The sequence below is a fragment of the Sceloporus occidentalis genome, unplaced genomic scaffold (assembly GCF_023333645.1).
Source record: "Sceloporus occidentalis isolate IW3139 unplaced genomic scaffold, rSceOcc1.0.p SCAF_2, whole genome shotgun sequence".
Lineage (NCBI taxonomy): Eukaryota > Metazoa > Chordata > Lepidosauria > Squamata > Phrynosomatidae > Sceloporus > Sceloporus occidentalis.
This window is the reverse complement of record NW_028316982.1, coordinates 233188531-233212169: the sequence shown is the minus strand read 5'-3', so window position 1 is coordinate 233212169 and position 23639 is coordinate 233188531. Positions and strand designations below refer to the sequence as shown.

The 23639-nt window shown below is 40.8% G+C and overlaps 1 protein-coding gene across 3 annotated transcripts in view; it reads right to left on the bottom strand.

The window, feature by feature from the left end:
• COL8A1 (collagen type VIII alpha 1 chain) overlaps positions 1–23639 on the bottom strand; it is a 151378-nt gene that overhangs the window by 107618 nt on the left and 20121 nt on the right. The window contains exon 1 of one of the 3 annotated variants that reach the window (XM_089512413.1): positions 21697–21773. The exons of the other annotated variants lie outside the window; for them this stretch is intronic. The gene's annotated coding sequence lies outside the window, so the exon portion shown is untranslated. Of the gene's footprint in view, positions 1–21696; positions 21774–23639 lie in introns of those variants that run through there. 3 annotated transcript variants of the gene reach the window in all.

The window sequence follows — 23639 nt, the reverse complement described above, 5'->3', positions numbered from 1 at the left end:
CGAGCTTGGGCCCTTTTGCTGGTCTGGAATTCGCAACCTTGTGGTTTTGAGTGAATGGCTGCAGTACAGGCATTTAACCACTGCGCCACCAGTACAACAACCCCTTGCTATGCAGGAATGCAGAATAAATAAAACTGATATAAATATGTAGTGCAGATATGCCCACAATACACACGTGTTGTGTATCAGCCTAATTTCATAGGCCATTTTCATAAGCTCTCTAGCCTACCATACCATCCAATATTTCAAAGATTAAAAACCAACACTCAGAATATCAGACTGGGGTCAAGAAGGCAAAAGTTGCTAACGAGGAGAATACACAAACTATAAGAGACTGTAGCAGTTTGTTTTTGCTTGGGCCTACTAGGAAGGACAATGAGCTATTGCATTGCTTATTAAAGCAATTTACCTCTCCCGGCTTAAATTTTAAATCAGGTGGCATTCTGATAATATCATAAGGATTTTGCCACCGAATCCATTGCCCGAGTTCTTCCTGCATCCATCACCTCTCTCAGGGGTGCTCAGCATGCCTCTTTTCGAAACCGGAAGTTTTCCTTCTTAAGAAAAGTTTTCCTTCTTAAGAAAAGCACTCCCAGGAGTGTTTCTGGGAGCAGAGATGGACTTGGGATGGATCTGGGTGGTGGATTTGATGGCAAAATCCTTGTGATAATATCAAGTTGCCGCTTGATTTAAAACAGGGCAACCTTTTTGAGCTGGAGTCCGGGTTGCTGTCCCTCAGACAACTGGGGGGCCGAAGCCAAAAAATAAATAATTAAAAAATTAAAAAATTATATAAATAAATAAACCGGAACAAATGTAGGACAAAATTTTCAAATGGAGGACACTTTTTTTTAAAAAATGGAGGACACGAAAAAATTTGCTGATTTTTAAAAATATGTTAATATAAATCCATGTTTCTGAGGCTTCTATAGACAATTGCCCCCACTTGCCCCCTTGCTCCCCCTTGCCCGCCGCTTGCCCGCCTCCTCCTGATAGGCCAAAGGCCAAAGGCCCCGGTGGCAATCGGCGGCAGGACCGGGCTGGGGCCGGTCCCAAGGCCTCGCTGGGCCGGGTCCGGCCCACGGGCCATAGGTTGCCTACCCCTGATTTAAAATTTAATCCAGGAGAGGTAACTTGCTTTAATAAGCAATACGATAAGCTTCCAAGTTTTCTCTCCACTTCCCCCTCTGCTGAGTTAACTAAGTACAAACTGATTTTTTAAAAATTTTGAAATCAGTTTGCAGCAATTGAAGTAAACTGAGGACAAAGGAGGAAGATGGGGAAAGGACAGAGAAACTGCAACAAAAGGAACTGAAGAAATGGGATGGCAGAAAAATCAATTGGGATTGTCCTTGCCAAACTTGAATAGTTAGATCCCTATGAAGAGCAATCTGTCTTTCTTTGGCTGCCTACTAGCTGGGGAAGTCAAGGAAGAGAGGATGACTGTCAGAAAAAGGGACAGAAAAGAAAGGGACTGAAAGAGGCACAGAGAGAAAAAGACACAGAGAGGAAGGCCTTGAATATTTTTGGCTGTGGCCCAGCCTACTGCTGGTTTTGGCCCAGCCAGAAGGGCAGGTTTGAGACAGGTCAAAGCTTTAAACCCTGTCAATTTAAGGAGACCTCATAGTAATGTCCACCAAATGCCGAAATCAACCCCCCAAAAAAACATTTGTGTTTTTATTTTATTTAGAGGCCAATCATAACTCGTGGCCTTAAACTCATTAGTTTGTGCATAAACCTGGCACTGACTGCCAGCATGCAGCCTCTGGATGGATGGCCCCTGAGGGAATACAACCCTTAGCAAATAGGTCTTCTCCACCCTTACTGTGGAACATAAGATGTTAGCTGTCATCAGAAATGAACCAGATATATAAATGTGCTGAACTATGCCCAAACTACCCAAACATTGTAAGGCACAAAGAGAATCTTCTGCATTGCTTCTGAAAGTGATTAAGTGCCAAAGCTAAGACGTCAAGTGGCTATTAGGCCATATGTTATAGAAGGTCAGAACAGATATAAGACCAAGGATATAAAATAATGCTGAAGGCTATGGGAGCCATGTTGGAAAGGGAACTGTTGTTAACTGCCATCAAGTTGATTTTGATTTATGATGGTCCTATGAATGAGAGACCTCCTAGTCTCGCTGTCATCAATGGACTTTCTCAGGCAGAGACTTCCTATCTATATGGAATGTGGTCCTCTTTTCCTACTGCCATCTGCCTTACCAAGCATTATTGTCTTTTCTAGTGAGTCATGTCTTCCCATGATGTGGTCAAAGTACAACAGTCTCAATTTGGGCCTCAAGCAGATGGGCCCAATAAAGTGGGCTGCAGCTGCTCCAGCACCATTTGCACTGGCACTGCTGCAACCCAACATATCTACCCTGATCCGGGTTGCCGCTGAGGTTTTCAATCCAACTGGCAAAAGTTTTTTCTCCCACTCCTTTTATGGCTGGGTTTGGGTCACCTTAGGCAGCATCAGCATAGCTTCCATGTGGTTTGGGGGTATGCGTCATCTAAACATCATACTCCCAACACAGCCTGATGGTGAACCTTTGGGCCTGCTTGTTTCAGATCTTAGTCTTCTTGGCTTCAGAAAAATGAACATTTCATTTTCCTGAAATGTTTCAGGAAAATGAGTAGGAAATGATAGAAGAGTTTGAGACGAAAGAAGCCCCAGCCAACTTGGCCAACGGTCAGGAATTACGGCAGCTGAAGCCCAAATCATCTGGAGGACCAAAGGCTGGTCTACACTGTATGATACATTCTGTTTAATATTGTCTTTATGTTACAACTTGCTGTCTCATCTATTGGATGCACATGTTCTCTCTGCATTAGCTTAATACTTGAATAGATCATACTTCCTTCCCAAAAGACTCACATAAGCCCAAATGTGGGTGGTTCCCAGACTGTATGAAGGAACTTGACAGCATGTTTCAGGTGAATGCATGCAGAGTTTCATGTGCCTCTGCCCTATTCAAGCAGGGATCTTGTGTGCAGAGACATGGTAAAGTATTATTTTTGCTGGACCACCAATTTGAAATATGTAAGTATTAAAGCCTGCAAGTCTAACCAATACTTGCAAAAGGTGTAACCATGAAAGAAAAAGAGGTACCATTTATATAGCAAGTATCTCCATGCCCTCACCCTTAGTGAAAGAGTTCAGGTTGTACCATAATCAGCCCCAAATGCTAGGACTCAAGATTACGATTCTGAGAAACCCACAGTTTTTTTCAGAGTGCCACTTATTTGTCCTATAAGGAAGCATCCATTCAGCACACAGCACCTGGAAATGAGTTCCAGTTTCATTCCAAGAAGATGACCAAATTTGGCCATCTGTTTTTGGCAAACTATCCCAAAAACAGATCTCACATCGGAGATGTTACAAACATCACATCGGATATGTTCATTTGCACCCCAGATGGATAACAGGTAAAATGTGACAAGAAAAAAGTACTGAAAGCATTTGGCACAGATCTTCGTCAGGTCCAAGATGTGCCATTTGTCAGTTCTTTTATGGAATTTCCATTGTTCCTAACAGCATGCCAGAGTTGTTTACTCCCAAAAACACAGCCTTTGTTTTTAAATCTAGTGGTAAAGCTTTAAAGCACTAAAATACATTTCATATTAAAGCCAGAGAGAATCACCCCCACTATACTCATACAGAATATAACTTTCAAGATGAGCAGGAGTGAAGATACTTTGGGCTTCCAGATTTTTATTTATTTATTTATTTTGGGAGTCCAAAGCCCTTATTGTTGGCTATGCTTGCTAGAAAATATGGGAGTTGAAGCTGGACACATCAGAAGATCCAAAAGATCTCTGCCCAGGATGAATGTCGTCAGCTAAAATTCCAGGCATTTTTGAAGTTTCTTAAAGATTTGGGCATCTCTTATGAGGACTTTTGGAATAGCCTAGCACAATTTCTATAGAGAAGTTCTTCAGTGAGAATTTCAATAATGATGGATAATCTTCCTGACCAATAGTTTATCTACCACCCAAGACATTTTGTTGTTTGACGCAAAGGACAAAATGGCATTCCTGCCCTTCTATGGGTAGAAACTGACCAGAGTGCCAATTAAATCTTAATTTATCTTGGATAATGGGATAACATCCTCCATTGTACCTGAAGACAGAAGAGTATCCTAACAGTATATTCAGGAGGTATGCCCCCCCCCCACCCCGGTCTGCCTACCAACACCTCACCACCACTCCTTAACCCCCAGGCTTCACTTTGCCCAGTGGCAGGGCCAGCACTGCCAAAACTACCAGCCTTCTGAAAAAACATTTAGCTGCAAAAAGGTATTAAATATATTCTAGGGAACTCTTTAGTTCGTACAAGAGTGAGACTCAATAGGACTGGAGTATACAATTATGCACTGACAACAGGTCTACATTTGGTTCACACTCCAAGTCAGTGCTTCATCAAATGTCCCACTTCAATTCTGATTGATTCACAGTCTCAGTCAACACTGGTTTGTACCCTAAATCTGAGCTGGAATTTGGAAATTTGAATTTTCTCTCTCTCTCCAACATCTCTCTCAACAAACATTAAGGAAGCAGAACCTATAAATTTTTATCACAGTCAGAACAATGCAGTGATTTGAGTGTTGGACTATGACTGGAGACCAGGGTTCAATTCCCCACTCAGCCATGGAAACCCACTCGGTGACCTTGGGTGATTCATACACCCTCAGCCCCAGAAAACTCATGACAGCTTTTCTTTAAGGTTGCCATGAGTCAGGAATGACTTGAAAGTGTACCACCACCACCACCACAACAACAACAACCGAATCCCTCTCTCAAGGTACAGTACTAGAAAGTTCTTGATAAAACATGCTCTAAGATTTGAAGCGATGACAGCTGATGGCTCTGATGTCAATGAGGTGATTAGTCCATTCTCGATCTTAGTTTTCACTTTAATGAAGCTATCTGGTCCCCAAAACATGTGCAGCACTTTTGATAGTTCCTTTAAAGCTGAGACTAAATTCTCATTTGAATTCATCATCCCACTGACACCACAGAGCCATTACCTGTAATTGATTGGAATGGGAACCTGTCACTCACCCATCCCTCTCTCTTGCATCTTTCTTATTCTGGGATTTCACAGAAATGAAATCAAAACAATCTTAAGGGGGGGTGTCCTCCCACCCATCTTTTCAGATCTCAGTTCCTGCATGAAGTTTCATCCACAATCCAATTCAAGTAGATTCAAAGGAAATGCTGCTTCACCTCAAGATGCTTCAGAACTGATCCAGAGTCTCTCAATTTGACTTAGGCATGGAGCTTTAGCCAAATCTGATACGTAACTCTAATCGACCATATCATAAACCATGTGCCTCAAAAATATGTACCAGAATTTTTGGAACAGAGACATACTGTGGGAGAAATGTGGGGGTGGGAAATTTTCTCAAGTCAGAATGTAAGAAAATCATTTGCCTGTAGTCAATGCACTTTACGTGTCCTTCAGGAGTTTTAAAATTAAAGGGAGCATCAATGTTTACTGCATTCTGAAACAGCTCAATTGCTGTCATTTCAGTGCATCATATGTTTTGTAAATATATAGTGGAGGAATGAAGAAACTCCCTCTAAATTCAAGATACCATGCAGAATTGTCCTGGCAAGGACAGCAGTGTGTTGTATTTAAAATGTATTTTGCATCACAAAACCACAGGAATAAACTTAGCTGTCCAAAGCTGTGATGAGACAAGACACAGCTGAGTTTGAATAGCTGAGGCCCAGTCTTGAACAGCAGATTAACCAGAGCTGCTCTGTTAAGTCATATGTAAACACATTTACTCAAGGACAATTGCATCACATTTTAAATGATTTATGCACCAGTACAATTAACAACTTTGGTATTACTAAGCAGTTAGATCATAAGCAAGTTGAAGTGGTCTAGACAATGAGAACAGAAATGAGAGGCAGATTCCCTTTGCTATACAGTTCCCAGTTTAAAGTGTAGACATTAATCTCCTGCATGGATACCCTGGGGAAACTCCAGCAAATGACTCAATCTTGGGAGGTCAGTACAAAAAGTACTGTTTTGGACACTGCAGAAAGTAACTATTTCAAGGGGAATCAGGATCAAAATGTGAGACTGAAATGAAGCTTCTTATCAGCTGCATGTTAATTAGTAGTCCATCAGTAGAGTTGGAAAGTTTCATGGACACTGATTTGGGGGGAGACTGAAATTCATAAATCTGGCCCAAAGAGTATTAAGTCCCAGAGGTCTCAAAGCTTGGAAGTACACTGGGAAAGATTCCACAGAGTCTTTGTATGTGCATTGCTGGTAGCAAGGTAGAAGACCTAAATTTAGACTCCTTTCCACACACCTCCTTCCACCCCTTACTCAAAGCACACCCACACACATCAGAATCAAAGACTGAAAGGACAGGATGGGATCCCAAAAGCCATCTAATCTGCCATGCTAAATACACAGCAGAAGCATCCCTGAAAAATAGCCATTCAATATCTGTTTAAAGATGTTTGTCTGTTTAAAGATGGCTAAAAAAAGGACTGCATCTGCACTGCAGAAATACAGTAATATTTATTTATTACACCACTGTAATAAACTCTCACTATCTTCTATGAGATATCCCTTTAGATATTTAAAGATGGGACTCATAGTCGCGTGGTACAGGACTGAGTATTAGACCTGGACTTGGAAGATCAAGGTTCAAATCCCCACTCAGCCATGAAACTCATGGATGACTATGAGCAAGTCACTCTTTTTCTTATCCTGACCTTGCCACAGAGCTGTTGTTAGACTAAAGCAGAGAGAAGAAGAGCCCTGCATGTCATCTTGACCTCACTGGAGGGAAATGTGGGATAGAAATACAAGTTAGCAATAATTAAGAAACAAATTGTAAGTGATACTGCAATTGAAATAACATTACTGGCAGACTGAGATACAGCTATCTTTTGGCAATGGGAATTATGGCCACTTACAGACCACTACAGAAAACAGGAAAGAAGGAAGAAAATGCTCCACCAAAAAGGGAGCACAATGTTTGCATAAAATTTGAATATGCTAATTTATATCAAGCAGGGAGAAATGCTATGATTTGAACAGAAAGGAGGTGTATCTCAGACTATAACTGAGTAGACTATAATCTACTCAGTCTGCTGTCTAAATGCTAATTACTGATGGGCACATATACCCATACACATACAAGGATCATCCAAACTTCCATCAAGTCTTGCACATGGCAAAAGGCAATGGGGTCTCTGAACTTTTAAAACTGTGCAAATGGGGATTTCAGCAGTTGCACCTAGTATAACTCTACTGCCTAAATACCCTGAAGGCACCAGATCCTCTCTTGGAAGCTAAATGGGGTCAGGCCTAGTTAGTACTTGGATAGGGAACCACCAATGAATACCAGATGCTGTAGGCTTATTTTAAAAGAAGGATATGGCAAACCACCTCTGAGTAATTCTTGCCAAAGAGAACCTTAGAAAATTCATGGAGTTGCCATATGTCACCAGGTAAGTTGAAGGGAGGGGGATGGGGAGAGGGAGAGGGAGAGAGAGAGCTTTCATGACAAGCTACACCAAGTGTGCCTTACTGTTAGGGCAGCAGTGGTTTGGTATACCCAGATTTATTTATTTATTTATACATTTAATTAATTGATATCTCACTTTTTTGCCTTGCATAGAACCTAGACTTGTCTGACCACTGTGGCAAACATGATGAATCGTCAGTTGGTTGAGAGTCTCATTAGCTATTGCAGCACAGCCTGAAAAACATCTTAGGCTGGCCAGAGCTACACCAGCCACAATTCACTTCTGCTACAGTTCCCTGTTCTCTTTTAGAAGCCTTCCCTCCATGTTTAGCATGTTTCCCACAATGCCCAGTCAGAAGCTTTTGGGAAGTTACCAACTACCATGGTCCTTTCCCACAGCTACTCCCCAGTAACTTTCACTCTGAGGTACAGTAGTTATTTATTGTGTCATTGTGTTCCTTCAAGTCATTTCTGACTTATGGTGACCCTAAGATGACCATATCACATGGTTTTCTTGGGAAATTTTATTTGCTGTTGTCTTCCTCTGAGTCTGAGAGAGTGTGACTTGCCCAAGGCCACCCAGTGGGTTTCTCTGGCTGAGCAGGGATTCAAATCTTCTGCAGAGTCCTAGTTCAATGCTCAAACCATTACACCAGACTGGCTCTTGCATTTATTTATTAATTACATTTATATCCTACCTTTTATGAAATGAGGTCAAAGACTAAGTATAATGGTTTTCCTCCAATGGTCTTTAATGGCAAAGTCTTCTGAGTTAAGTCAGGCTGAGAAGAAGTGAATGGACCAAGGTCACACAGTGAGTTTCATGGCTCAGTTGAGAAGGGAACCTGGATTCCCCACATTTCAGAACAACACTACCCAAAATGGTTCTTACTGTTGCTATGCCTGGTGGTTTCATAGCAAATAGACCTATCAGTGCCTACCTTCTATGAATTTTCTAGATTGCTTTAAAAAATAATAAAATAAAAATAAATCTTAGTCAGTGGCAATCACTACATCATGTGATAGTGTATTCCACAAGTTAATTAAGTGTAAAATCAAATTCAGTTGTAATACAACTGGAATGTCTCCTGTCTCTACTGCCAAACAGTTTCGTTGTTTTTTATTTATTTGGCTCTTACAATTCTGATCTATACCAAAGCAAAACCACAAACAGTGAAACGTGTTGCACTCAGAAGCACACAAATTAAGCAGCCTTGCATAATGTCTGTAATGTGCATAAATAGTTGAATTAAAAAAAAACCTGTCACTACTTCCAGATTTTCTTATGCCATTTGGCAATCTGAAATGCTGGAGTCACACAACCATGTTAAAACAGATTAGTATTAGAACATTAGCATCTGAATGTATCCAAATAAAAATGTGTAGCAATACAGAGCGTTTCAGAAAAATGTATACACCGTTAACAATTTCTTCTGGGGGTACCTTAAAAATAAAGTTTATGCCACAAAACTACACTTGAAAAATTCAAAAATACATTAGTAGAAAAGTGTTGCAAAATTACAAAAGAAACTTTAAGTGACGTTTGCCACTGTGTGCTTTGACAATGTGAGCAGTGTATTGCTGCAGAGAGATGATAATTTGAACACTTTACATATAATAATTTAAGATAAAATTGGGGGCATACTTATCAAATTTGCAGTTGACACCAAATTAGGAGGAATAGCTAATACTTTAGAGGTCAGGATCAAAATTCAAAATGACCTGAATAGTCTAGAAAGCTGGGCCAAAACTAACAAAATGAAATTTCTCAACATGGAGAAATGTAAGGTACTGCACTTAGGGCAGAAAAATGAAATGCACAGATATAGGATGGAGGACACCTGGCTGAACAAGACTACATGTGAAAGGGATCTGGGAGTCCAAGTAGATCAGAAATTGAACATGAGTAAAAAAGGCCAATGCAATTTTAGCTGCATCAATAAAAGTATAGGGTCTAGATAAAGGGAAGTAATAGTGCCACTCTATTCTGCTTTGGTCTGTTTTCTGCTGCTCCAGAGAACAGGACCCAGAACAATGGATGCAAACTACAGGAAAAGAGATTCCACCTCAACATTAGGAGGAACGTCCTGAGAGTAAGGGCTGTTTGACAGTGGAACAAATTCCCTCGGAGTGTAGTGGAGTCTCCTTCCCTGGAGGTCTTTAAACAGAGGCTGGATGGCCATCTGTCAGGGATGCTTTGATTTAGATTTCCTGCATGGCACGGGGTTGGACTGGATGGCCCTAGTGGTCTCTTCCAACTCTATGATTCTATGAAATTTGTAACTCTGATTAAATCATCATTATAACATTTTTTTTCTTCAATATAAATGTACTTACATAGCCTTCAAAAATTACTATAGCTACTGTTAGCTATTAATGGATGTATACATTTTGGGGATGGGGGGATGCCCTGTGTAGCATACTAGCTGTAAAATAGGAGATTATCATACCAGCAAATAGGCTGGCCTGTGTGCATTAAGAAATTTTTGGGAAAATTTGCTAAGATCAGGTGTTATCACACACCTCTGTGCTCAGAGCAGACTACATCCTGATCTTAGCCATTCCAACCACAATCTCTCCTTCTCTCATCCTTTGCAAAGAATGGGAGTTAACTGTTCATTGTGAAGGATGGGAGAAGGATGGATCGGGGTCGGGATGGCTAAGATTGGAACACAGTGTCTCTGGTCAGAGCACGGAGGTGTGTGTGTGATAACACCCAATCTTAACAAATTTTCAAAAATTTCCCAACACGCTCAGCCCATTCTCTGCACGGCTAATTTAGTCATGAGGATAATCTCCTTAGAATCAGAAAATTCACTTGCTAAATTTGATGAAATAATTTATCATGGCTTTTAAAGAACAACACAATGACCTTCAGCCTGAGGATGCATGAGATAAATATTGTTGTTTATTACATTTCATTTCCAGTTTTATCTAAGCCAGCATAGTATAGTGGTTTAAGTGTTGGACTAGGACTCTGAGAGACCAGGGTTTGAGTCCCCACCTGGCTACAGAAACTCACTGGGTGACTTTGGTCAAGTCATACACTCTCAACCTCAGAAGAAGATAGGTTGAAAACCCATGACAGGTTTTCCTTAGGGTTGCCGTATGTCAGAAATAACTTTAAGGCAATTTATCTACATTTATGTAAGGTTTTCTGTCCCTCCATCTTCATGACAAACCTCTAGGTTGTTAGGCAAAGAAAAAGTGTCTGATCTGAACACTATGGCTGATCAGGCTTTTGAACTTGGGCTTAAAGGAGGAGGAAGAGGAAAAGTAATTTGGCCTCTCCCAGCAAGTACCTGCAAACAAGCAAAATTAATACCAACATGCCTGCCAAAATTGAGCCCTCCACCTTAAAAAGAGTTCCAGGGTCCCTGATAGGCCCCTGATTCAGTTGGTTCTCCACAGCCATGGAAAAGGCACTGCACAAAGAGCTACTGGATGCCCCCTTGGAAAATACAAAAAGTATTTAAGCTGACATGACCTATCAAGAGGACCCCAGCCAATGACACTATAGTAGTTCTCCCTTATCCACAGGGGATGCATTTCAAGACCCTCAGTGGATGCCTGCATGTGGATAGTACCAAACCCTATATACCTGTAATGTTTTCAGACAGTGATTGATCTTTGGTAATTGAACCCGCAGAGAGCAGGTCCACAAATAAGGTGGGACTATGTTATATTTTTGGCTGACTGTGGGTAACTAAAACAGCAGAAAGTGAAACTGCAGATCATGGTGGACAACTGTACAATATTATGTAGCTAATCAGATTTGGTTATGCAGCCATGGGACAAAGCCAATTTAAACTGAGAAGAAGCAGCACCTCAAGAAATGGATGACCAGGAGGGAGACAGCCTGTTAAATTTTTTTGTATGTTCAAACACAACATTTATGCACAATTTTGCAAATCTTATTTTATGGTTTCATCCCCTTATGATGGAAAATACAGGGATGGAAATTAATATGACTTTATTGTTAGCAAAATGGTCACAGAAGTAATTTTCAAAAAGTGAGTTTAATCCTTCCAATGAGCAGGAGGGCTGTGACTACGGTCCAAAACACAGTTCAGAAATAATCCAGTTTGAGACTGCTTTAACTACCCAGGCTCAGTGATATTGAATCCTGGGAACTGTAATTTGTTATGGCACCAGAGCTCTTTGACAGAGAAGGCAAAACGTCTTAGAAAACTACAGTCCCCAGAATTCCCTAGCATTGAGCCAGGTTAGTTAAAACGGTCTCAAACTGGATTATTTCTGCAGTGTACTTTGGACCTATGTCAGGGTACGCATGTATGGTCTGCAAACAGGCATATTTGGTTTGTTTGTTTTTTAATTTGGAAAATGAGAGAAACAATTAGGCCTACTGCTGCCTTAGTAGGCAGTGTATTGTATCTTCCTATGATGTGCAGTTAAGCACCTATTATTCTCCCATTCTCTTTATCTCTCAGTTACAGTGTAACGATTAAGAAAAAGAGCCCTCCTTCCAGTCCATCTGCCTTGGTCCAGGCCTCAGAGGGAGAGAAGAATGCTGGACCTGATCCCCTCTCCCCCACCATTCCCTTCTCCTTTTGTGTCGTGTCTTTTTAGATTGTAAGCCTGAGGGCAGGGAACCGTCTATTATCTCCTCTGTTGTAAGCCACCCAAATTCCTAGTCACTGGGTGGCATATAAATAAATCCTATTTATTATTATTATTATTATTATTATTATTATTATTATTATTATTATTAGTGTAGACTACACTGTGTGTTGGAAGTGCCACAGGTCACCATTCTTAAAATTACTGTCACCAAATCCAGTACTCGCTTAGTGCTAAAAACTAATATTTCCCCAAATGTATCCTACAACAAACATAATTTAAATTGGCTACTACTATGTTCCAAGGGGGTACCCATTCTACTGCTTTGATTTATTTTTAGTTGTTTTGGTCATAATATGGGCTGTGCTGAAGGAGACCACAAGGTTTTTCCATACATCAAAAGGAAGCATGGATTGTAACTGCTGAGGAACACCAAGATACAATGTACATGAACAATATCAGGTAAACCTCACTACCTTGGGCTGACTCTCTGCCAGGGTTTATAGTGTATTTGTAGCCTCCAAGCTGTATTCCTATTGTATTTGTATTATATCATTTGCATTGTTTTTTCTATTGGGTATTGTATAATATTGTATTGTTTTATATTGTTTTATGCTGATCATCGACCGTAATAATAAATTTCATTTCATTTCATTTCAAATTTCATTTCAAGATACAGTGTAGGACTCTGTGTGCCAATGTGCCTTGCTTACCTACCTACAGGCTTCTGGGCTTTTTCTTGCCAGGTTCAGATATCTCCATTTTTTGGCATTTCATTTTTGCCCATGCCTAACCCTTCCTGCTTCAGTTTTGAGGAACAAGTGCGGACTTGTGTTTAAGGCACAGAGTATCAATGAATTGATCTGGAGCTCGTAAGTTTTTCCAAAGTCTTTAGCCAAGTCACTGACTTGGGCTTCTCTGTAATACTCAGCTTTGTACACTGCAGCAAATCTACTCAAGCACTCTGAAACAGACACCACACAGAGATTTGCCAGTGCCAGGAGCATTACTAGGGATTTCAGATCTCAGGGCTTGGCCCCGAGTATCCAGTTTTCATGAGTGATAATCTCTTAGAAGGATATGAAGACGTACATTCTCCATTTTGAGAAGGAAGAGCTTGGCTCAAGACAAGAGGAAAGGATGCTTTAGTTGTAGCTTCCTTTATTGCAGGGGTTGGCTGGATGGCCCTTGTAGCCCTTGCAGTCCATTCCAATTCTATGATTCTAAGGAGCTTATCACTCACATTTTAAAACCAGCTCCAGCCTCCTGGGGTGGAGCTGGGATGTGGGATGAAGGCGGGGATTATTACTCACTAAATCACCGCTAAACCGCTGGCTGCCATCAGTCTGAGTCCAAGCTGGGTCCTAGCCACACTCCACCAATACTTTTTAGAAGCCAGAAAGCTTCTGACTTCTAAAAAGTGCTGGTGGAGTGTGGCTGGGACCCGGCTTGGACCTGGGCTGATGGCAGCTGGTGGTTCGGCAGCAATTTAGTGAGCGATAATCCCCACCTTCACCCTGTGACCTGGCTCCAGCCCAGGAAGCTGGAGCTGGTTTAAAAAGGTGAGTGATAAACTCCTAATGCTGCATCTATAGTGCAGAATTATTGCAGTTTGACAGTGCCTTATGGCTCAATGTTATGAAATTATGGGATTTTTAGTTCTGTAAGATATTTAGCCTTCTTTGCCAGAGATTTCTGGTGCCATCACAAACTACAAATTCCACATTTCCATAGCATTGAGCCATGGCAGTTGAAATGGTGTCAAACAGCATTAATTCTGCAGCATAGATGCAGCCTATGACCATGGAAGCCTCCCAGATAGGCAACATGCTTTTAAACAGGTTATAAGGTACCCACTACACTATGTTATATAAAAATACACATTTTTCAAAGCTAAAAGTAGACTACTGGGGACATGGGAACAGTCTTAGAAGAACAACTACTACTACTATACCACTGTCAGCATTTGGTAATTTTTTTGTCTGTATCCTTTTTTTTTTTTTTTTTTTTTGCTCTAGGGGCATATTTGGCTGTCTGTGTAGCCCCAGAGAATCCAAAAGGCACCCCCCCCCAAAAAAAAAAACATTGCCCTAGTAGTTGTTCATCTCTATATTAGATTAACATGATACAGTAATCTGCTATAAATTAGAAACCACTTGAAGGTGCACAAGAACAACTCCCTGTATCACCACTTTCAAAGTTGGCTGGGGGAAGTCTGGGAACTGAAGTCCAAAGAGTAATTTTGTCAACTCTACAATAAAATACATTTCTTTTTTACAAAATGAGATCTAATGGCAATAATATCTTGTATTTTAGACTATTCATAATGTGCCTGTTTTGAATTTTACTGAACCATGACTCCCAGTTCATGGCAAGCCACTTGTGGGAAGCAGCTGTCACAGGCAGAATCTGATGGTTTGCCATACAGACAAAAAGCTGACCAAATACTGACAGTGGTATGGTAGCAGTAGTTGTTCTAAGACTGCTGCCATGTGGCTTTGGGTAATATATGCTGTGTGGTTAAATAAATAAATAAATAAACAAACAAACAATAAAACTTTAATTTATATCCCACTTTTTGTTACCACAATCAAAGCGGCGTACAACCTTTAAGAAATACAATATATACAATTCCCTCCCCCCCTAAAAAGGATTAAACAATCCTATCCATTAAAATTACGAACGTTAAAATCTAAAAACAATAATACAATAATAAAATAATGGTGGGCAGAGTCTTCGCTTATATATGTCTGTGGGGGGAGCGTTACATGGCCAGGTTCTATTCCGCGAAGGCCTGCCAGAAGAGATCCGTCTTGACAGCTTTCTTGAATTCCTGTTGATATCATTAGGACCACTCTGTGGCAGTCCCTACCCACATGGTTAGGGTCAATCATGTGGTGAAGTAAAACATTATTAACACAACTGGGTATGGCAAGCATAATGCGTAACCATACAAACTGATTAATTCTGTGACAAATTCCAGAAGAATAACTCTGACAGTCTATAAAGGAGGAGGTGGGAGGAGAAAAAATGGAATGTGGCAGGACTTTTAAGTAGATGATCACACGCCTCTTTTTTGCCCGATCCGGGCACAGGCTGAGCACAGGCTTAAACATATCTTATTGCAAGCCTCCGTGCCCAACTTGCCCACATTGTGTACCCAATTCAGACTCCTGGTGTACTTTCTGAAGAATGATACTTTCCCATTCTCCAAAAAGTATGCCAGGAGTCTGGATCGGGTATGTGATGTGGCTGAGTTGGGCACAGAGGTTTGCAATAAGATCTGATTTCACCTGTTTAAGCCTGTGACCAGCTGTGCCTGGACTGGGTGAAAAGAGGCATGCGATAATCTACTAAGACTAATTGATTATTGTATCGTTGCATGAACTTTTGTGGATATAAACCCACTTCTTCAGATACTGTACTATGTGGTATTAAGTTGTGGGAGTGGGCTAGAATGTAATAGGATCTAGAAAAATCATGTCACTTTTCAAAGAGCTGGATAAGGTAATATAGATCTTTCATGTGGTTAGTTAGTGCTGACATATAAAAGCAATACATCCATGTACCACAAGTCAGTTTCCCTGGGTTCCAAACTCTTCTTGAAAAGATTCCTTTTGTTATAAATGAGTAGTGAGTTCTCTTGTATTAATATATGTAATGTGCCATGAAGCCATTGCCTTTCTTCATACCTCTGCTAAATTATTGGTATTTGTGAATATAATTCAATTCAGCTTTCTAATCCTACTTTGTAATTTCCTTGTTCAAGGACTGTGACTTGTAACTTCCCTACTGTATGTCAAAGAAGGCTGAAATGAGCTGCAACTGTTTTTTGTGATAATCTATTACAGACATGGGGATTAGTATTTTAAAAAGTTATTTTCTTCAGCTTTAGGAAATATCTATAATACCGTGAAACTGGAAAAGATATGGTGCCTAATCCTAGGGTCACACATGGAAACAGTAAAGTTTGGGATCCAGCAGGTCAAAAAACATCCTTGCCCCATCTCTGGAATGTCTAAGGACTATTTCCATCTACCACCAGCAGTAACAATCTTTGTGGTAGAATAACATCCACAAATACTTTTCACACAGGGTGCTCTTCAACCAGGATTGAACCCTTCCCCCCACCCTGGTAGAGCTCCTCTCCATCCCATTCTGAAGCCCCCCAAACCAGAGGGTTAGAGGTGATTAAAATTGTGGTCATATACATCCCATTCTGTAACCAAATACGCCAGGAAACTGATGACAAGGAGATAACAATGATCATTATTCAGATCAGTTTTCCACCCATCAGATGTGCCTGGCAGTATATTTAATGGTGTTACTTATTTTCATGTCCATTCCTTGAATATTTTTTCAACTGCCACAACATCAGAAGCCAATTTAACACATGCAGCAGTCATTTCTCCCACATGCCAGAATTTTTGAGGCCTTGGGAGGTTTTTCTTCATTCCAATTGCCTTGTTTTCTGCTATCTCTCTCCATCACCAACTGTCCTTAATTTAAGGGAAATATTAAATCTCCCAGGTAAGGGTCCAATTGCCCATTCCTACTATAATGAACAGCAGCATTGCCAGAAATATATTAAACTAATGAAATAAATGGAAAAGCAGTTCCTGACAATACCAGTCAGGTAGCATTGGGCAAAGGTCACATATAGAAGGGCAAGGGAGAGCACACAGGAGGACAACCCCACATCATCACCCAAAAGCCCAAGATTAATCAGCCAAGTTCTTTCATGCTACTTTTGCACATACTCCTTTTAAAAATGTATAGTTTAAATGATATGCCAGCCACTTAACCATACATTCCAGTCCTGAATCTCAGATGTTTCCAATATAAAGCAGTGCAGATGGGGGAGGGGGCTGAACTAATATCCATCTCAACATGCTCACTGCATCAAAATCATGGGACTAATTGTCATGCTAAATCATGGGTTAGTGCTACAGGTCTGGACCTGCCTGAGCTTTGGGCTCACACATTTCGCTTGCCCCTTCTCCTTAATGTGCACAAATAGAACTTTGTTAGAACTATCTGAGGAAGCACACCAAGTCTACAAAAGCTTATGGTACAACTTCTTTCGCACAGTTAGTCTCAAAGGTGCTACAAGATCTTTTGGTATACTAACATGGCTATGTCTCTGAATCAGAAAATTGTGGTTTGTTCAACCATGGTTAATTAATATTAACTAGGATTAAAATGGGATTTGATATCTCAGTTTGTTGACTAAATGAAAGTAAATAATCTCATTCTGTCCTATAAAGATTTAAACATCTATACCAGGGACAGGGAACGTCAGAGTTTCCAGGGTCCAATTTTCCAAACCTATCAGGCCATGGCATCGTTCACAGAAAAACTGAAAGTGGCTGGTAGACCACATCTGGTTTTATTTTATAAAACCACACTTATTAGAAACCATTAAACAAAACCAGTGACACAATATGTATGAGAGTCATTCAAGGGAAATCATGGTTCCTGATGGGTTCCTACATGGGAATTCCAAGAACCACAAAAACAGTAGAGGGCATTTGGTAGTTTTTGTTTGTTATACATGAGCTTGTAACTGCACACATTTTGATTCTATCTCAGAGGGAACCAGAAGCTTCCATGTCAGTGGCACAGAGAATTCATTCTGGGCTTTATTCCATACTGAAAGGAGCTATTTAAAGTATACAAGTTATTTTGGGATTAGTGAGTGGTATCTGTGCAGAAAATGTGGTTTTCCGTTTTTTAAAAAAATCAATTTTTTTGCAAAATAAATCCTGAACTGTGAATAGTCTTTGAAAACTATGCAGTTTTTAAATACTTGATTGCAGCAGGAGAAAATTGCTGAACTTATTTGTTGCTTCCTTTGAAACTGAAATTAATGACGAATTGCACCCCCCATTCCCATACACCTTCTGTAACCACTTTTCAGTGAACATAGAGACAATTATCTGGACCATGGAAGCTGCAGGTTTAACCAGTCACATGTGAGTCACTTCAGGTAAGAACAAAAGTATCTGAAAGTCCCAGGCTTTGTTCCAGTACAAACAGATTTAATTTAGAAGATCCATATGATGTACCCAAAGTATTTCCTGGGATCTCCTGGCATTATCAAGAATGTTTCATTTCTACTTTCCAGGTTAGTATCAATTAACTCAATATTTTCTTAATGAAATGCATCTGTGCTAGGCTCTGTTTGCATTATCCTGGAACTAGCTAAGATAGCTACAATTAGTAAATATCATTGTTTCCAGAACACAGATTCAAGAGATATCAATCAAAGGAAAGTGGAACATTTGTAACAAAACAAAATGATCCTAATGTTTAACTAATCTAATATTGCTAAACCATTTTAGCACATGACTATGGAGATTATAGCATTGACAAATAAAGTGACTGCTCCCCATCAGGATACAGTCACAATTCGGGTTGCTACGGAGAATTATTGCATGTAACTTGGTACCACTGCCGCAGGTGGCTGCATCCCGGGTCCCAGGTGCGCTTCGGAAGCCACTTTTCCAAGTCGGAAAGCTCCAAGCTTCAAAAAGCAGCCTCCGAAGTGTGCCTGGGACCTAGGATGCAGATGGGATGCAGTCACTCGGCAGCAGTGGTGACAAATTAAATGCAATAATTCCTGGTAGCAACCTGAATTGTGATTGTGGACCTTACCGCATTGCCCCCTGGGATGTGATGGGGGCGTGATGAAAGAGAGCGTGATGAGAACCGAATGGGTGCTATCACCCATTCTACTGCATGCCGGAATGCCGCTGCCACTGCCAGAAGTTCTCATTGCATTCCTGATCTGTTGCAGAGGAGGTGATTTTCAGGAATGCTTTTAAACAGTTCCTGAAAATCACCTCCTCTGCAACGAATCAGGAACACAATGGGAACTTCCAGCAGCAGCGGCATTCCAGCGTGTGGTAGAATGGGTGATAGCACCCATTCTGTTCTCAACTGGCTCCCTTTCATCACATCCCATGGGGCAATGTGGTAAGGTCCTGTATCCCAATGGAAAGCAGTCACTTTATTTGTCAATGCAATAATCTCCTATGACACCTTAATAATAAAGACGGCTCAGTTGAAATTATGACAATCCGTTTCTGAAATGTTGCATGAATCTAGATTTGACACATGAGAGGGAGCAGGAAGAACATAAGGGGGAGCAGAGGGAAACTTGAGATATTTCAAGAAAATGTTTGGATGCAAACCTGGGAACATACAGGTAAAATAAAATAAAGAAGAAGAAGAAGAAGAAGAAGAAGAAGAAGAAGAAGAAGAAGAAGAAGAAGAAGAAGAAGAAGAAATTCACCTCCAGAAACTTTTCCCCCTTCTAGGTGAGCACTATGCAAACAGACTGGACATTTCGCCCATGGTTAAATATTCTAGTTTTGAAACTGAAAGGAATCAAAATTGATTTGACCCTCCCCACCCTGCACATGCCATATCATATTCCTATGAAGATCTTTTTGAAATTGTCGTCCTGAACTTTTGCCATCTGCTCCTTCCCTTGTTACTTTTAAATCTCAGTTTAAAATCTTATAATTTTCCAAAGCTTTTGGAATTTTAGTTTATTATTGTTTTACCATCTGTCTTATATTGAAATAACAAGTGTTTGTCAGTTTGCTTTATATTACAATGGTATTTTTATTTTTTTAGAATTTTATCTGGATAATTTCTTGTACGATTTGTATTGTGTAGTTTTATATTTGGAATACAGTACTCCTTCCCTTCCCTGTATCTGTTTTTCAGACTGTATACCTTTGGCAGGGCTCACTGGTTTTTTTGGTTGTTTTACAAGTAGAGTACCATGTGCATCAAGGATGCTATATTAATAGATGATGATGATGACAATAATAATAATAATAATTTTTATTTCTATCTTCCCGCCTCTCCCAATGGATCGAAGCGGGATCACAACAAAGTTAAAATTACAAGGTTAAAATTACAACACCATTAAAACCACAGTAAAAAATAAAAATAAAATAAAAACATAAAAACATAAGAATCTAAAAACAATAATATCAATCAATCAAGGGGTCAGCTGGTCTCGTTCCATACTAGTGATCTTCATAGGAGGTCAGGAGGATAAGCACAGCAGAAGAGCTCTGTCTTTACCACCTTCTTAAAGATTTCTAAAGATGTAATGAGGCAGGTCTCCTCTGGGAGTCCATTCCAAAGTCTGGGGGCAGTTATGCTAAATGCCTTTAGGGGAGTAGAAACATGTTTGGATGATGGTATCTCCAACAAATTCTTCCCACTTGTTTTAAGAGTGCGGGGCGAATTGTTTAGGGAGATGCATTCCCATAAGTAACCAGGACCCAAGCCATGTAGGGCTTTAAAGGTAATGACCAACACCTTGTATTGTGCCCGGAAGCTAATTGGGAGCCAGTGTAGATCTTTCAAAATGGGTGTTATATGGTCAAGTCTCAAAGAACTAGTGACCAACCTGGCTGCCACATTTTGCACTAGTTGAAGCTTCCAGGTAGCCCCATGTAGAGCGCATTGCAGAAGTCGAGATGAGAGATTACCAGAGCATACACTACAGCTTCCAGGTCCTTTCGGTTGAGGTAGCGTCACAGTTGGCATATCAACCGAAGTTGGTACCAAGCACTTCTGGCCGTCGCATCCACTTGAGATGACAAACATAGAGACGGATCCAGAAGTACTCTCAAACTGCGAACTTCATCCTTCAGGGGAAGTGTGACCCCATCAAGGAATGGTGGACAAATTTCCCTCCCTGGACCTAAGGAACCTATGGCAAGTACCTCCGTTTTCTCTGGATTCAGCTTGAGTTTGTTTTTCCTCATCCAGCCCATTACTGACTCAAGGCAGGGATTCAGAGGGGAGAAGTCATCCTTAGTCACTATAGCAGTTGGGGACATAGAGAAGCATATTTGGGTGTCATCAGTGTACTGATAACCCTGCGCCCCATGTCTCCGGATGATCTCTCCCAGCGGTTTCATGTAAATGTTAAATAGCATGGGGGACAGAATGGTGCCTTGAGGGACGCCAGATGTCAGCTCTTTTCTAGAAGAGCAATTGTCCCCCAGCCTCACCATCTGGAACCTGCCCGAGAGGTAGGATCAGAGCCACTGGAGCACAGTGCCCCCTATACCCAACTCCCTCAGGCGCTCCAGAAGGATACCATGGTCGATGGTATCGAAAGCCGTTGAGATCTCCAAGAGCACTAACAGGGTCATACTTCCCCTGTCTGTACCCAGACGGAGGTCATCGATTAAAGCGACCATGGCCGTCTCCACTCCATATCCCGCCCTAAAGCCAGTTTGAAATGGGTCCAGATAATCGGTTTCATCCAATACAGCCTGGAGTTGGAAGGCGACTGCTCTCTTGATCACCTTGCCCAAAAAAGTTAATAGGGAGACCGGTCTGTAATAGTTTCTCTCTAGGGGATCTAGGGAGGGCTTTTTTAAAAGTGGTTTAACCACTGCCAATTTTAGCTGTGATGGAAATTTGCCCTCCCTAAAGGATGCATTGATTATTGATCATAATAATGTAGTCATAGCATCCCCTCCCTGGGCAGTCAGCCATGATGGGCAAGGATCGAGAGTGCATGTCATCCTCCTTACACTTCCAAGGAGCATGTCCACTTCATTGGTACTCACAAACTCAAGGTGATCCAGTCTAAGATGGCCCACGGAGTCTCTGGACACCTCTCTTACTGATTCTGTAAGGAAGCTGGCGTCAAGATCAGCCCTTATCCAAGAGATTTTATCTGCAAAAAAGTCATTGAAAGCGTCACAGCAGGCTATAGTTGGTTGAAGCAAGGGGTTCAGGGTGGGAGGCGGTTGCGTCAGCTCTCTAACCACCCTGAACAGCCCTGCTGGGCGACACTCTGCAGACGCGATACGTGCAGCATAAGAAGAATTCTTTGCTGCACCTATCGCCACTCCATAAGACTTCAATAAGTTCTCAAGGAGTATCTTGTCAGATAAGCGCTGATAATAACCAATATGCAAAGGGATCTTGTAGCATCTTTAAGACTTATTGTGTGAAAGAAGTTGGAACAACTTCTTTTGCACAGTTATGGATAAAAGGTCCACAAAGATCCTTTTGTACACGGATATGCATGCAGATATTCCAGACAGACAGTGTGGTGTAGTGGTTTGAGCAGGGTTCAATTCCACTGGGCCATGAAACCCACTGGTGATCTTGGGCGAGTCATATGCTCTCAGCCTCAGATAAGGCAATGGCAAACCTCCTCTGAACAAACCATGCCAAGAAAAGCCCATGATAGGCTCACCTTAAGGTTGCCATAAGTTAGAAATGACTTGAAGGCACACAACACACACACACATTCCAGAGCAATATGGCTATGTATATAAATAATGATGATTGTGCTTTTCTGAATGACTGAACAGCCTCATGTTCCTTCACTGTGTGTAATTAGCATGAGAAGTGGAGAAAGCACCCTCCTGTTTTGTACTGATGGATAGATAGCAGTGGTGGGTTGGCAAGATGCCACTTAATCCAATAGAGTTTCAAACTGGGAAGGGTCTGGGAAAATTCACACCTCCTCTGACCAATGGTCTGTATCTCCTTAGGGAATCCATGGCATACATCAAAAAGAAAAAACAACCCATGTTCTTGTATGCTTCTCAGCAGGGCTGAACAAAGTTGTAATATTTAATGTAGAGCTCAGAGATCTTTGATGAGCCCAAGTGTTTCTTGGGGAGGGAGGAGGGAGCTGATGCTATGGCTTCTTTGAAGCCATATATATGATTTATTACTCACAAGAAACCAAAGAACCAGTTCTGGCCTGAACTGTGTTGGAAAGTTCACTTTTAAATATTATTTTGTTTTTTATTTCCAGCGCACATTGACAAGTAATGGCATATTTGGAACAGCTAAAACATGAACAACTTAGTTCTAAAATCCAAATTAGCATTTTCTGCAGCACACTATGTGAATGCCACTATGGTAGGTTTAATTCATGGGCCAAGTGGAAATGAGGAATAAATTCTTTCTTTCCCGTTTTAAGAAATATGCTTCATAAGACTAGGATGCCAGAAGAAGGTTCTAAACTGTTCTAAAAAGAGAGTTGAAAGAAATTTAGCTGAAAATCATCCCAAAGAAACCAGCAACTTCAAATAATTTTCAGTTTGCACTCTTTTAATTGGATTTGAATTACCCCATATGAAAGAATGGGGGGTGGGTGTCAGTCTTCATGGTACCAAAGTTTTGAATTTGGCAAACTGAATAGTAACTTTAAGGCTTTGAACTAAAGATTTAGGCTTTAAACTTGCAGATTTTGAAAAAAATTAAGCCCCATATTGGATTTGTCCCCTGCCATGCATATGAGCCTATAATACCAGATGCAATGTAATTCACAACTTGAAAAACACAATTATTAGACTAAAGTTCCCCAAATCGCCCAGTTAGCATGGCGCCTGGAAACTGTAGTCCAATAAAATAACATTTCTAAGCACGGGTTTGGATATCTTTCAAAAGTGGCAGACAACACAATATGCATTTCAATTGGAAAAGGGCCCTTTCAGATTGCAATTACCTTGAAATGCTTCCCTATGATAAAAACTCACAGGGAAGC